Below are 16,191 nucleotides of genomic sequence, written 5' to 3'. Positions count from 1 at the left end.
GTTCAAGCAATTCTCCTGCCTCAGCCTCCCGAGTAACTAGGCCTAGAGGCCTATGCCACCTCACCCGGCTAATCTTTGTATTTTTAGTAGAGATGAGGTTTCTCCATGTTGGCCAGACTGGTCTCGATCTCCTGACCTCAAGTGATCCTCTTGCCTCAGCCTCCTAAAGTGCTGGAATTAAGGCGTGAGCCACCATACCTGGCCCTCCGTGTCCCAATTTCATTAGCATACTACCAAGTGGAGGTGATGGCTTTGGAGTTCACTTTGTTTTTTACGTGAGATACAGTGCTGAGTTTTTAGCTAGCATAGGGCTCTGGCATTTAAAGAATTGCTAAAGTAACCTCTTCTAGGCTGTTCTTCAAATAAAAGTGAAAAACAGTGCCCTGCACAAAAGTAGGGGTTTACAACATTTGTGGTGAATGAACGAAAACCACAACTCTTATCACTAAGAAAGTCACATTTCAAGTCAGTATACAGAGGGACCTGTGAAGGTGAAACTAGGATCCAGGAGCAGGTGAACTTTGACCCTCAGGACCAGAGCCAGTCCAGATACGGCCTCCAGGGCCCTCACGGCACCCACACAAGGTGCAGCGTGCATACACTAGCCAAGCTTGGCAGCATCACTTCATGTCCACAGCTTACCCTCTTGTCACGTGTGATAGAGGAATCAGGACTGATTGGTTAACAGTGCATAAAAGGCAAAGCTGTAAACAAAAGACATGAAGAAGGAGAAAGTGGACCCGAGTTAGTCCAAAAGCACAAAAAGAGTTTTAGCCCAAAGAGGTAAAGTGATGGGCCAGCAGCCACACAGTGCACTAGTGGCAGCACTGGTTCTAGAATTCAGGCTTCTTGGTTCCCCATTCAGACTTGCTCCTAGAACTTAACATATGAAAAAGTTGTAGGCAACGCAACTCTGAACTTTTATTTTCCAGAGTTTACGTAGTTCCCTTTCATCTCTGTCACTGGAAATCTGTAAACTTAACCTTTACTCTTGACTTTCTTGAAACTGTGCATTTTCTACCAGAAAATAAAAATCCCCAGGTTACTCCCTGTTTTAACAGGAAGTGAAAATAGCAAAAAAAGATTATGTAAAGTGAAATGCCTTTTTATACAGTTCCAATTGCAAATGCAATTTAAAACATGATGAGTACATTCCTTGGCTTGTTGCTTTAAAAAAAAAAAGAAAAAAAAAGAAAAGCAATGATAGGCATTTGTCAAAACTCATCACGTGGTCCACTTAAGTACCATATTTTAAAAAATAAGAATATTTTATCTTTCCTGTCCTAGTTCAATATTCTAATTTGATAATCTGGTGATTAAACGATGGTAGATTAAGCCTGTGTCTTATGACACATGAGTCATTCTAAAGAAAAAAGGGTTCTCAAAATACCTTGGGAGAAAATGTTAACAGTCATTAATTCTGGGTGCCTAGAACCTGGGTATATGTTATAGTATTAATTGCATTGTTCTATGTTTTTAATTTAAAAAAAAAAAAAAAAAAAAAACCTTGAGATTAGGAGTTCCCAATGTTCTTGTAAGGAGGAATTGGTCTTGATTTCCCTGAATCCAGAAGACTTAAAGGATTGAGACGGTGGAGTTCATAGAGGGAACTGTCCAGGGGATTATGGGATACTTCAGAGAAGAGGCACCGAAGCATCAACCATCTTGGAACTCTGCCAACTAGAACCTCAGACTCAACTGACACATCCAAACTAATGGCCGAGTGTCTCTTTTAGCAGCATCAAGCAACTCCCTTACAATACCACCCAAAGTAATTTTCCTGAAGAAATTCTCCTTGTATCTAACTTCATTCAGGTTCTTGGGGCTTGCCAAGTAGCCAGCAATGTGACCTTAACTTGGTCAGTTGACCTCTCTGGTCCTAAATTTCCTAATCTGCAACATTTGAAGGTTTATTTTCTAAATGTTTTTACTTTAGTACTAATTTCTGTGAGACAGTCAAACTATTCAATGTTAGGTTGAGGTACGTAAATCATTCCTGCCGGCCTGTGTACGAGGTGGTTCTGGTATCACTGTGGCCCAGCATGTGTCTGTCTATCAGCGTTGGCAGGTGAGTCATGCTCCAGCTACCTCTCAGATTCCCATGGTTTAGAGCTAGGGTTGGTGCCTGGGTAGAGGGACCAGTTTTGCTTTGTGGCTCTTGCTGAGAGGCCTGTGGCCTTGACCCTTCCTGATTCATGCAGGCTGTGCTTGAAAGTATGATTATAATTTCACTGACCTGTGAAAGGGAGGCAAGAGTGCTTAAAGGGAGAAATCTAATTCCCTGTATTATTAAACCTTCTACTAATTTGAAGCTTAAAATCTCTTATTTGTGAATATCATTAATGTGTCTTGGAGTCTTCAAATGACAAGCAGAAAGAACTTTGATGCCATTGACACCAACACCCACCACCACTACCATTTTACAGAATAAACAAGTAAGACCTACAGAGGGAAATGCACTGGCCCCAAACCACACTGTTGGTGAGAATTTTCTGTGATGATGACATGGTGTCTTCTGTATTGAGTAAAAGGGAAAAAAATTACAGAACAGCTTAAAGTACAAGCCAACATTTTACCATGACTAAGGGAAGTGGCTCCCAGTCTTGATTCCCCATTTCCATTGCCACCATCTGGGCCAGGACCACTGACAGGGCTCCTAACTGTTTGTCCTCCTTTCTCTGCCTGCTCCAATCTATTCTACACATAGGCAACTAGAGGCTCTTTTGACATGAAAATTAGTGGCATCACAGCTCTTCAATATTCTCTTTTGGTGCACCCTGTTTTTTTCCTTCATGGCACCACAGTTGTGATTACATATTTTTGTTGTTGTTGTTCAGCGCCTGCCACCCCTTGACAACCTGCAGGGTAACAGAGACAATGAAGTCCCTGGCACCTAGGCACCCAATTAATATTTGAATGAATAAATAACTACCAACAGGCCAGTGTAAGAGCAGCATTGAAGTCAACACTTTAAGAGTTAAGGTTTTCTGTTTTTGTACCAAAAGTCCCTGGGGAAATTACGCAAGTAGGCAGGGAACAGAGATGGGGAGATAATCTAACAATCCAGAGAAAGGAAGAAACAAAGCGTTTCTCTGCCCCCGTCATCCTCCAGGCAAGGTCACAAATGCTGGTTTGAAGGTTCTGAGCCTTGAGATTTTTTATGTCATGGAGTCACCTGACATTCAGATCAAAGGCCGACTCTGCTCTATGTTTGATGATCCTTGCAGCCAGCACAGATCAAGGTTCCCAGGACCCGCAGCAATTGGATTACAAGATTAGATCAGTTTGCAAAGTCCACCAAGATCACAGCGTTTGCCATCCGTTAGGTACCTATTGCGTGCAAAGTGCTTTGCCTGTATTAACCCATTTAAGCCTCTCAATAAAGTAAGTGTTTATTATCCCCATTTCGGAGTTGAAGAAATGAAGGCTCAGAGAGATTAAGTAATTTGCCTACACTCACACAGCTGGTAAGAAACAGAATTGGAATATGAACCCACTGCGGAGTCCACGCCCCTTCACCATATCACATGATCCATCATTATTCTTGTTTGGCTTTCACATATTTTGACCACCGGCAAAAATATTGCTTATTTGTAACAGATAAAGATGAACAAGATGGAGGGGTGCAGGACGCTTGGTGAATACGGAACATACCACCTGTGCTTTGGAACTGCCTTACCCACTGTCATGGCATGCTAGAAGGGGATGGAGACCTAGAAACGGTTCAGACCCTCACTAGTTAAAGTGTGGTCCGTGCACCAGCGGCATCAGCATCACCTGGGAACTTGTTAGAAATGCAGCATCTCAGGCTCCACCCCAGACCTCCTGACCAGAATCCGCATTTTAACACAGTATGCAGGTGATGTGGATGCATGTTCAAGTTTGGGAAGCACTGTTCGGACCAAAGGTTATCACCCCACATGTCCTTTAGAATCATGTGGGGAACTTTAAAGAATGCCAGGACCTAAGTTAGAATTCTTGGCAGTAAGGCTGAGCTTCTGTGTGCTTTTTAAAGCTTCCCAGAAGGGACTAGCACACAGTCAGGGTTGAGAACCTCTGACCCAGTCCAACCTAACTGCCTTATTTTCTCTTGTATTTCTCATCCAGCCACTGAGACAAGTGAAGTGACCTGTCAACACTGTAGACTGAATAACCAGGGAAGGCTGAGGAATGCAAGTGAATGTAAAAACCACCTGGAGGGAAGCATTGCAGCAAGAAAGGAACAGCAAGTGCAGAGGCCTGAGGCAGAACCAGCGGGGAAAATGCTTTGAGGTGAGGCAGGTAAGGAGCTACAGCCTTGCGCTGTGAGGCCAGCTAGGGGTCTGGGTTTCTTTCCAGGTACAATGGGAGACCACTGGAGAGTTTCAAGGAGCATGGAGTATGGGATTCGGGGCGAGCTGTAGGTGCTCAATTGGAAAAACAAAACAAAAACAAAGATTGTAAAGTGCAGGAATGGAAGCATTTTGGAAGCTATTGCATTTCACCCAGTGAAACATGATTATGGCTTGGACAGAGTGAGCAAAGGTGGAGATTAAATGGGCAGATTTGGGCTATGTTTTCAAGATAGAGTTAACAGGAGTTGCTAAAAAGTTGGATGAGTGGGAGAGGTGTGATGATTATAGGAATAAGAAAAGAGAGAATCAATGATGATCACTCCTAGGCTTTCATCCTGAGTAAATGGGTAAAAAGTTCCATGTATTGGGGCAGAGACTGGTGAAGGAGCCAGCCTAGGGCAGAAATCTAGAGAGACACATGGCTGAAGACATCAACCAGACAGTTGTTTGAATGAGCTTAGAGCTCTGAGAGAAGGCCAGGATGGAAACACCAAAATGTGTGCACCATCACTGTATGTATGGTGTTTAAGCTGTGGGGTGGAAGTGAGAAGACCCGGGGGTTTGGGCGATGGAGGTAGGTGCATACAGACAGAAAAGAGGGTGGGACTCAGGCCTATCTCCTGGGACTGCCAACCTTTTAGAGGTCACATGAGGAACCAGAGCCTGGAAATGAGGCTGGATAGAAGGAGTGGCCATCAAGATGAGGGGAACTCCTAGAGAATACAGCATCACAGAACCCCAGGAAAAAAATCTGGCTCAAGCTGAACAGAGGAGTCAGCTGCTGAGAAGACAATCGAGGTCGTGGCGAGGTGTCAAGAGCAGTCTCATGGAGTGGAGAAGACAGAAACCCAGAGTAGAGCAGATGAGGGAGAGAACAGGGCATGGGTGAGGAGAGGAGGCAGGAGCTATAGCTATAGAGCTATAGACAAGGAGCTATAGACAAGGCTTTTAAGAAGTTCTGCAGAGAAGACGTAGAGAAATGAAGCAGTTGCTGCAGGAGAATAGCGGGATCAATGAAATATTTTTATTTTGCATTTTAAAAATTGGAGCCACTAGAGCATGGCACTGTGCCAATGGGAAGGATCCAGAAGAGAGAGCGAAATGGGTGATGTGGAGAAGAAGGCAATCACAGCAGGGGCAAAGTAATCAGAAAGACAAGTTTCCGGGCGGATTACTTACTTATGCAGTAGAGATTGTCAGGAAGCAGCCACTATTGAAATAGAGAGAAGTGGGGAAAAAATTATGCCAACAAGCAAGGGTTGAAGCAAATTATGTTTAGAAGGCCCTGGTGAGTGAGTCTGTGTATATCCAGCCCTGAACAGGAGAAAGGCACTGGCTGCAGCTCAGCCTAGAACATCCCAGGCGTCTGAGAGGTTTACACCTCAGCAAGCTGTGGTGTTTTTCTAGGCTCCATGAAAACCTGGATGAAACATTCCTGAGGACCATCCAACACCATTTCCCTGAGAGACAAGCTGTAAGTGCTGTTGTAGTTACAGATCCAAGTCCCTGGTACATTGATATCAAGTAAGGGCGCCTGCAGCTCAGAAGGCAGTTTCCATTACACTGGACAAGAGTGTGGCTGCCCGAGTCCTAGAATTGCAGTGGCTTCTGCTGACAATGTGAGGAGTAGCTGCCCCGTCCAGAGTGTGGCCCTGTGTGCTGCCCCCTCCCCCTGGAGGGACTGCAGAGAACAGCTTGGAGCGTGCCCTTCCCTTTCCCTTATCTCACCCACTATGCTAACGCTGCTTATCCCTCAAGATCCCAGTTGTTCCTCCTCAATTCAATACAAACTAATCAACTGCCCTGGGCTTGGTTCTGTACTTTCTATCATTGAGATGGTTTAATTTTCACAAAACACCTTGAGGTGGGTATTATCACTCCCATTAACAAAGAATAAGGTGGGAGCTCAGATAGGCTAAGGAACTTGCCCAAAGTCACACAGCTTGTAAGCAGTGAAAATGGGATTTACACTCAGGAATGTATCCCTTCCGACAGCCCTGCTGCCTGCAAAAGTGACTCAGATATGGACTTTGCAGTCTAGCAGAAGTCTGAAAGCATCAAACAAAGAGGCAACTTACAGTAGCATGAAATATGCAACCACCACTATATTAACTGTGTTTGCAATGCAAGTTAAGTCAAGGACATACAAATTGCTATGGATTTCAAAGGAAGATTGGAAAAGGCTTCTTGGAGGAAGCAGTGCATGCATTGGACCTCGGGTGTTGGGCAGGATTTTGCAAGGCTGAGGTAGTTAGGAGGATGTGCCAAGATAGCAGCCTCTTCTGGATCAAGACCAATCCACTCAATGCCTAATTCCAGCCTTGTCCACCACCCATTCACTTCCCAGGGCTTTTCATCTCTCACACTTCCTTTGTCCCTACGTTCTCGATATCCACACCAGGTCAGACACGTAGAAGGTGCCGAGTGAATATTAGAGTTCAGCAGTGTCCTGCCTGGTCCCTATTTCTAATCTATCCTTTAACCCATCCTCATACTAGCTAAATTTCAGGACAAACCCTGCCCACAATAAAAACTACTTCTTCTAGGGAATTTGCTCTGCCCATAGTTCCTGGAACACCACATGAAAACCCCCCCACTAATCCACACAGCCACAAACTCATAAGGCAGGCCTCAGCTGATAAGACCTTACCTGGGCCAGCAGTTCATTGGCTGAGCAGCCACCAGTCAGATTCTCTTGAGAGAGTCAAAGACAGTCAGTGGTGTGCACCAGAGTCACACAACCCTGGAAAGTCAGCACACTAGCAAAGGAAAAGCCTTGACGTGGGGGCAAGAGGCCCCAAGGGGTGGAGGGAGCAGCCACCACCGCCCACCCTCCCAGGTCCTAATTCCTCCCCAGGGAGCCCAGCAACACTCCATCTCCTGCTTTGACGCATCTTGGAGACAGCCTGCTGTGCCTTCACAATTCTTCTTATCACTTTTTTTTCAATTTTAGACCATATTTATTCACTCCCACCATCAAAATTGAAGAAAGTAACACACAAAGTTTCTCCCTCCTTCTAATTTTGCTTAATTTTATGATTATTGTTGTCAAGATGTATAACCTTTTTTTTTTCTTTTGAGATGGAGCCTCTCTCTATTGCCCAGGCTGGGGTGCAATGGCGCCATCTCAGCTCACTGCAACCTCTGCCTCCAGGGTTCAAGCGATTCTCCTGCCTCAGTCTCCAAGTAGCTGGACTTACAGGCGCATGCCATCATGTCCAGCTAATTTTTGTATTTTTAGTAAATACGGGGTTTCACCATGTTGGCCAGGGTGGTCTTGAACTCCTGACCTCAAGCAATCCACCCACCTCAGTCTCCCATATTGCTGAGATTACAGGCATGAACCACTGCACCCAGCCAAGATGTATAACTTTTAAAAAACATTTTATTAAGTAAATTTTCAAAAGGAAGGAGAATAATGTAATGAATTTGATGTGTTAGCACCAACTTCAACCATTATCAATGCTTGGCCAGCTGTGCTTCATCTATACCCTCACCTATATCCACACGTGGATTTCTTTGAATCAAATCCCAGGCATCATGTCATTTCATCTGTATATATTTCAGTACAGAATATCTAAAGATTAGGACTTTGAAACATACTCACAATACTGTTTTTACATCTATAAAAACTATAAAATTAATATAATAAAATATACAGTCAGAGGTCACATTTCTCTGATTGATATACAGTCTGTTTGGACTGGGATACATACATAAGATCCTTACATTGCTACTGATAAAATGCTTATGTCTCTTTTAATCTACAGATTCTCCCTCCATCTCTTTTCCTTTCTTGAAATTATTTATTGAAGAACCCAGAGTTCCTATAGCAGAGTTTCCTATAGTCTCATTGCAACCCCAGAATATCATTTGATCAGGTTCATATTTGATTTTTCTTTTTACAAGACTGCTTCAAACCAACCAGGGAACTGTTGGGGGCAGTGGGGGAAGAAGACTGCTTCATAGGTGATGGTGGTGACGTGTACGTCTGTAACACAAAGGACAATGCCTGTTGCTCTCTTCCTCTAACTCTGTCTGTCTCTTTTAGTGATATTATCAGCCATTGATGGCTCATATTCACTTATTAGGAATTACAGAATGATCTTTCAAATCTATCATTCCTTCTTTATTAACTGGAAAACTTCTATAGTAACAAAGTCCCTCTTTTCAACTATTTGTTTACCCTAAGGTACATTTTACAAGGGAAAGATAATATAAATGCCTGATTATTTTCCTTTATCAGTCTTCAAAACAATGAGGTAAGTTTTTAGCATCCTCCAAAACTAAAACCAATGAAGTAACATTTTAAAAATATATCGGGCAGGCCAGGCATGGTGGCTCACGCCTGTAATCCCAGCAGTTTGGGAGGCCGAGGCGGGCAGATCATCTGAGGTAAGGAGTTCAAGACCAGCCTGGCAAACATGGTGAAACCTCGTCTTCACTAAAAATACAAAAATTAGCCAGGTGTGGTGGTGCATGCCTGTAGTCCCAGCTACTTGGGAGGCTGAGGCAGGAGAATCGTTTGAACCTGGGAGACGGAGATTGCAGTGAGCCGAGATCACACCACTGCACTCCAGCCTGGGCGACAGAGCAACACCCTGTCTCAAAAAATAAAAATCATGTCTCTCTCGAAAAAGAATATCATTATAAATTCATGGATTTAAACTTCTTTATGTATTTCAATTCATTGCCATTATTATCCTTGTTGATATTAATACCATTCCATCTTGGCCTGACAAATGCATATTCAGCTTGGTTCCTGAGTGCTTTTGACATGACCACAAATAGCCTTTGATGTTCCAGACTCATCTTGTTCTTTCTCTGCCCTCACCATGTAATCAATGAAGTCTTCAAGGAACCTTGATTTCTTTAGTGTGAAACAATGATTCAAGACCACAGTCTAGGCAGTAGGAGCCCCCTTTATTCAAACTTGAGCCAGTTTGAATGGATTTTCCACCTCAGAGCTGAATAGATGTTGACTAGAATTCTCAATGTTTCCACCAAAATAAGTTATGAAAGAAGCAAATCTGGTCACAGAAACCTAATTTAATCTCTTCCCTTTTTCAGACAACGGTGCCAAGATATTCGATGGAGAAAGAATAATTGTTTCAATAAATGGTGCTGGGACAACTGGATATTCACATGCAAAAGAATGAAGTTGGATCCCTGCCTCATGCATGTGTGTGTGTATGTATATAAATTTATATGACAGACACTGTCCTTTGTGTCATAGATGTACACATCACCACCATCAGCTACGAAGCAGTCAGGGTTTTTTCCCCAATAGTTCCCTGGTTGGTTTGAAGCAGTCTTGTAAAAAGGAAAATCAAATCTGAATCTGAGCAGATTATATTCTGGGGCTGTAACGAGACTATAGGAAACTCTGCTATGGGAGACCTGAGTTCTTCAATAAATAATTTCAAGAAAGGAAAAGAGATAGAAGGAGAATCTATAGATTAAAAGAGACATAGGCATTTCATCAGAGGCAATGTAAGAATGTTTCTATTATATATTACATATTATATATTCATTCATTCATTTATCCAACACACATACATACATACTGCTTCCCTACACTATGCCAGGTACTGTTCCACACACAAAGGATCCAGCAAAATGTACAAAAATTCTAGCCCTTGGCTGGGCACGGTGGCTCATACCTGTAATCACAGCATTCTAGGAGCCAAGGCTGGCAGGTCACTTGAAGCCAAGAGTTTGAGACCAGCCTGGCCAACATGGTGAAACCCAGTCTCAATTAAAACTACAAAAAAATAAAAAAAATTAGCTGAGTGTGGTGGTGCATGCCTGTCCCAGCTACTCAGGAGGCTAAGGCATAAAAATTGCTTGAACCCGGGAGGTGGAGGTTGCAATGAGCCGAGATTTCACCACTGCAACTCCAGCCTGGGTGACAGAGTGAGACCCTGTCTTAAAAACAAAATAAAATAAACGAACAAAAAACTTCTGGCCTTTGTGTTGCTTACATTCTCATGGAGAGAAGAAGGCAATAAACAAAACATATGCAAAGATTTTATACAGTATAATACATTGAAGATAGTCAATGCTATGGAGAAAAATAAAGCAGGGAAAAGGGGTGGTCAGTAGGGGAACAGGGGAGAGGAGGGATCGCAGTTATAAACAGAGTGATATTTGAGCAAAGGTTTGATGGAAGTGAGGGAACAAAACGTGCAGCTAATTGGAGGAAAAACATTCTAGGCAGGGGAAATAGCAAGTGCAAAGGCCCTGAGGTGCGCATGCCTTGTGTGTTCGAGGAATATCCAGGGAGCGGAGTCTGGGGAAGGCAAGTATGAGCTGAGGTGAGAAAGTGCGAGGAGAGACAAACTCTGCTATTTTATTGGAGCAGAACACAGCGGCGTGTTTACATCTAAAAAGAGTAGAAATTATTCTGGATGGTGACTCCACAAGGGGAATGTATGCGGCTTGCCTGGTTTAAGATAAGGGTCATAATCAGTGGCACACGGGAGCCGGCACGTACCAACTTGCAACAGTCAAATGTTTAGGAACCTTGAGAGCCAGTTGATAAACACAGCTGTTAGTAAAAATTAAATTCTGGATTTATAATTAAATGTTATATTTAATAGTATTATATTTAACAATACATATTTAACAGTAGCAGTATTTAGTACTTAGAAAGTGGTAAAGGCAACAAATTGGGGCTTGATTTATTATTTGTTGTCTAGACTTAGGAAAATGACGAAGAAAATGTTAATAATAGAGCTTTAACTTAGAATCATGTTAACTTGGAACCATTACATTGCAAATAGGACAAAATGTTAAAGAAATACTTTTCTAGCAGTGAAAAACTATTGCCCAAATCAACAAAGAAGTCACTCACATCACTGATGACACTGATGAACTAGTGAAATGTTGACAAACATCTGAAAGTTAAGGTTCCTTCATTTTAATCTTACAGGTATCAGCCAGCATTTATGTCATAACTACTTGTTTGTCAATATCAACCACAGGTTGGCATACAATATATGCCAAGGGTTCAGCAAAATACAAGGTTCAGAAACAAGGGTTCAGCAAAAAGCAATGAAAACATTCTAAGGGAATCAACAGGCTATATGGAATTTACAGTTTAGAATACTGTATAATTTCTTATTATTTGTACATTGGGTGCTACAATTCCTTTATATCGGTAAGATTTATCTGACACTTGCATGTGTTTAAAAAAAAAAAACTTTTAATTTCTGGAGTGCCAGTTATTAAACATTTACCAGTACACCTCTGGCTACAATCTGATCAAATCCAATTTTACATACCTTAGAGCCCAGACAGATAGAGGAGAGAGAGGCTTCTCAAGGAAACGAAGCAATTAAAAGGAATGGAGTTACTTCAAAATCATTCTGCTCTAGAATTCAGAGTCACTAGGCTGGAGACCAAGAATTCCTTTGTGTTTATATTTATGATATCTTCTATTTACAGTAGGTGATTCTAGCTCTCCATTTATGGTGGTGATACAGTTTCCTTTTCAAGTAAACTTGTTTAAATTATCAAAAAAAGACAATTTCGAGACAAATGTTAGGTAAATGATAATACAGGAAATACATGGAAGTGGTAAAAATTCAAATGATGACCTGCAATGTCTACACTGGGAAACACTAGCTCAGTGATTAAGAACACAGGCTCGCTGGGCACGGCAGCTCATGCCTGTACGCACCACTGTACTCAAGCCTAGGCAATAGAACAAGACTTCCCCTAAAAAATAAAAGAACTCAGGCTTTCAAGCCATATCTGGGCTCAAATTCAGACACTCCTAATTACCATTCTCCCATGAGGCCCTAAGTGCTTCCCTCTCCTATCTGCTGGAATAGCAGGTTCTTAGGGATTCCTTAAACCTCAACAGAGCCCTCAGTGATCAGTCCCTGGTTCTGCTGGGCACTCCAATTATAAAGAGGAAAAGGCTTCTGCCCTGCCCCAGAGAGCCCTTCCCAGCTAGAGCAGGAGACTGGTAAACAAAGTAGAGCTGGTAAACAGAGTACCTGATGATGACCACGGGAATGGCATGGTCCCCTAAGTCTCCCTTAGGAGCTCCCATTGCTCTTCTCTGTCAGGAATTTTTTTTTTTTTTTTTTTTTTTTGAGATGAAGCCTCGCTCTTGTCGTCCATGCTGGAGTGCAGTGGCGCTATCCAGCTCACTGCAACCTCAGTCTCCTGGGTTCAAGCGATTCTCCTGCCTCAGCGTCCTGGGTAGCTGGGATTACAGGTGCCTGCCACCATGCCAGGCTAATTTTTGTATTTTTAGTAGAGACGGGGTTTCGCCATGTTGGCCAGGCTGGTCTCAAACTCCTGACCTCAAGTGATCCGCCCGCCTCTGCCTCCCAAAGTGCTGGGATTTCAGGCATGAGCCACTGCGCCCAGACTCTGTAAGGCTCTTTTGTTTGCAAGGAATGGCGACTCGGTCAAGGCCTCTAGTGACAGGTCTCTATTGTAATAACAATACAGCAGCAACATTGGCGACATTTGTGCTGGAGAGACTGCACTGGCTCCTGGATCCCCACTCCATGCCTCACCAACTGCTCTGGGCCTGGCAGGCTGTCCTCTGCGTTTTGTAACCACCTAACAGCCTTGTCCTTTGGCCTCCGATCGGATTGGCCTTTGGGGATTATGGGCAGGAGATCAGAATGAGGGAGAACACTTGAGAGTATGTATCCTTTCCACCCCTGCCCTGTAGGGCCAGGCTGGCCCAGCTGTACTCTTATCCAGACCCCCACAGTTCCTGCCCTGTCACCCTGTCTTGAGGCTGCTAAGTATCTGATAACTACTTCCTCCCTTCGCCTCATCAGGCCTAGGAGTACTAAAGACTTCTCAGCCAGGTATAGCCCAGGGTGTTCCACCATTCTTTGTCCCTTCATCTGACCTATACCTTTGTAAATAGTCTCTCACCCTCTCTCTCCTCAGTTACCCAATTTGGGTGTCCTGCCCAGACCCAGACCGCTACCTGCTTACAGAGTGCTTCACATGCATCAGCAGGCCCTTCTCCGCATCTTATGTCCATTAACTCATTTAAGCATCAAAACGACCCTATGAAGCAGACACCAGTAACAGCCCAGTTTACAGGTGAGGAAACTGAGACACAGAGTACTCAGTTACTCACTCAAGTTTACATAGTGGGAAGTAGCGGGCCCCGGCTGTGTCTCTGCTGACCCTACTCCGTGTTAGGATATGTACAAGAATAGGAAAGTGCGTGTCTATTTTCACTTCCTGGAGCACAGGACCAGCCACACCAGCAGGTTTCTGGCACTCTGGAGTGTAGTTCAGAAATGGAAAGCTCACCCAGGCCCCACTGGGGTCTGACACCTCACTATCTCCTAGCCGCTGGTGTTGCCACATCGGTGTGACTCAGTCACATTTGGTCTGCTTCTCCTGCTGCTAGCACCCTGCTTCTCTCTGCTCTCCTCCCACCCTCACTGCTTCTGCCTTCTTTGTGTGTCCTTTAATTTCTAGTCCTTACCAACTACTGCTAACTCAAACTCCCCACGAGGGGACCGCTTGATTCGGCCAGCCACTAGTCCACTTCAAAAGTCACTGGTCTCGGCAGGACACGGTGGTTCCTACCTGTCATCCCAACATTTTGGAAGGCTGAGACAGGGATCACTTGAGGCCAGGAGTTCAAGACCAGCCTGGGCAACATAGCGAGACCCTGTCTCTCTACAAAAGAAAAGTAACTGGGCATAGTGGTGTGTGCCTATAGTCCCAGCTACTCAGGAGGTGGAAGGATCACCGTGTCCAGGAGTCCAAGGCTGCAGTGAGCTATGATCATGCCACTGAACTTCCAGCCTGGGTGACAGAGCAAGAACCTGTCTCAAAAAAAAAATTAATAAATTTTTAAAAAGTCGCTGTCTTATCCCTGAGTCAGGAGATGCATGGTTACCCGATGGGATATAGGGGTCAATGGAAGGGAAGACATCAGCAGACCCACTACAGGATTGTTTCATGGCAAAGTAAACAGAGACACACACAAGCAGGAGATTGCACAGCCTGCTTCCAGGCAAAGGAATACACATTCTCATGGTGGGTAGGGAAGTGGATATACCCTCCCAGCCCCTCCCAACTGTTCTGGAAGCTCTGGCTGCATACTGGCTCTCCCCAGTAGCAAGAAGCTGATGCAAAACAAACCTTGCACATTACCATGAGACTAGGTGATGCAAGACTCAGTTTCCCAGCAGACTGGGGCCTCAGGCCTACCCCAAGTCCATTCCTGCAAGTGTCCACTGGTCAGCAGTCATGGCTACAATGAGAGGGCCACCTAGTGCAGAAATACAGACCAGGCCAACAACACAAAAGAAGCCACTGAGGGCCCCTTCACTGACCTCTCAGAGTGCAGCAGGCACCCAGGTCTCAACAGGCTCCTCTATAGCACATTCCTTAGGCACCCTCCACTCCAATCTCCCTGAACTTCCCACAGTTCACAAACATACCGAGTTCTTTCATGACTCTGTGTCTCTGCCCTAGACCAGTCTCTCAGCCCAGAAGGTCTTTTTCTGCCTTGTTCCTGCAAACTACTTCCTATTCATCCTTTAAAAGATGCTCCTGAGAAAACCTCCTCAGATACCCCAAGCCAGATCAGCTGTCCTGTCTCCTGTGTTCTTCCTTCTTGGTCCTCTGGAACAGCATTCACCTTGTGATACACTGACTTTTTTTTTTAACCTGTCTGTTCTCTCTCTCTCTTAAACCAAGAACTCCTCAAGAGCAAGGCCTGTGACTGATTCCGTTTTATATTTTAGGGACCTTCCCCAGACCAGGAACACACTAGATATTCCCCAGGCAAGTATTAAAGAACTGAATAGATGAAGAGCAAGGAACATCATCAGAAAACAGTAAATAGCGTGGCGACTGTTGTTTCCCCAAAGCAAGCAGAGCCTGAGACAAAGCTTAGATGAAGTTTATTTAGGAAAGGCTGGGCATGGTGGCTCACACCCGTAATCCCAGCACTTTCAGAGGCTGAGGTGGGTGGATCACCTGAGGTCCGGAGCTTGAGACCAGCCTGGCCAACATGGTGAAACCCCCATCTCTACTAAAAATACAAAAATTAGCCAGGCGAGGTGGCATGTGCCTGTGATCCCAGCTACTCAGGAGGCTGAGGCAGGAGAATCGCTTGAACCCAGGAGGCAGAGGTTGCAGTGAGCCGAGATTGTACCACTGGGTACAAGCCTGGGTGACGGAGAGAGGCTCCCTCTCAAAAAAAAAAAAGACATTTATTTGGAAAAATGATTCCAGGCAACAGGACTGAGGGACTGGGGAGAGGGGAGTAGGCGAGGAAAGAAAGCCAGCACAGGTGCATTATCTGCCGCTCACTGCCTTAGGTAACTGAGGCTCAATCCCGCTGGGGGCTTCTGCGCGCTGTGCGTGTAGAAGGAACCTCAGAATTGTCCACTGAGAGAGAGAAGAGGGAGGTCTTCACCCTCTAGTTCTCATCCCCAGCTCATCAAAGGGTACCCCCTATCATGGTAAGTACCCTGCAAGTCCAGAAGGCAACCAGGAGGCAAATGTGTCCTGTGCCATGCTGCAGGATCTGGGAGACGTCAGGCAGCCAAAGCCAGGACCGTCGGCCACACCTGCACAAAACTGGTTGCTGCGGCAGTGGCTGAAGTTGTAGCTGGGCCAAGAGGATGTGCAGCATCCATTCAAGTCTGTATAAGAGTAGGCGAAGTTAAAGCTAGAAAAGTCGGGTTAAGGTTACATTGTAGAGGGCCTTGAACATCAGCCCAAAGCTTTATTTGCCACTCAGGATTTCCACACAATGCAGTAATATAAATGGCAGTACCAAGGGGATGATTTGAGTTCCTTTTGCCTCCTCCCTCAATAAACCCAATCTGCCATTCTCAAAAAA

The 16,191-nt window shown here is 44.5% G+C and overlaps 1 long non-coding RNA gene across 1 annotated transcript; it reads left to right on the top strand.

The window, feature by feature from the left end:
* Window positions 1–1,637: 1,637 nt before the first annotated feature.
* On the top strand, window positions 1,638–6,136 carry LOC105523910. Its single transcript, XR_001003666.1, has 3 exons — window positions 1,638–1,771; window positions 4,108–4,281; window positions 5,742–6,136. It is a non-coding gene; the product is annotated as an uncharacterized LOC105523910 (long non-coding RNA).
* Window positions 6,137–16,191: the final 10,055 nt, after the last annotated feature.

Source organism: Colobus angolensis, unplaced genomic scaffold (genome assembly GCF_000951035.1).
Source record: "Colobus angolensis palliatus isolate OR3802 unplaced genomic scaffold, Cang.pa_1.0 Scaffold48, whole genome shotgun sequence".
Taxonomy (NCBI): domain Eukaryota; kingdom Metazoa; phylum Chordata; class Mammalia; order Primates; family Cercopithecidae; genus Colobus; species Colobus angolensis.
Note: the sequence above shows the minus strand (reverse complement) of the source record. Positions and strands in the feature narration are given on the sequence as shown.